Here is a 210-nt window from a genome sequence, read left to right as displayed (position 1 = left end):
TTTGTTTACTTGGAGATCAGGAGAGACGAGTAGCTGAGGATCAGCCACATTCTTTCCTTAAATTTAAGTGTCTGCGTTTTCTGGCCCCAGTAACATACTGACGTGAGTCAAGATACAGAGAAAATCGGCCCACAAGCCGGCCTTCAATTTGGGGAAGAAAATTTCCCTCCCCAGGATGGTCTTTGCAGAGCCCCTGCCCCCTCCCAGCCT

This window comes from Crocuta crocuta, unplaced genomic scaffold (assembly GCF_008692635.1).
Source record: "Crocuta crocuta isolate KB4526 unplaced genomic scaffold, BGI_CrCroc_1.0 scaffold139, whole genome shotgun sequence".
NCBI classification, from domain to species: Eukaryota; Metazoa; Chordata; class Mammalia; order Carnivora; family Hyaenidae; genus Crocuta; species Crocuta crocuta.
Note: the sequence above shows the minus strand (reverse complement) of the source record.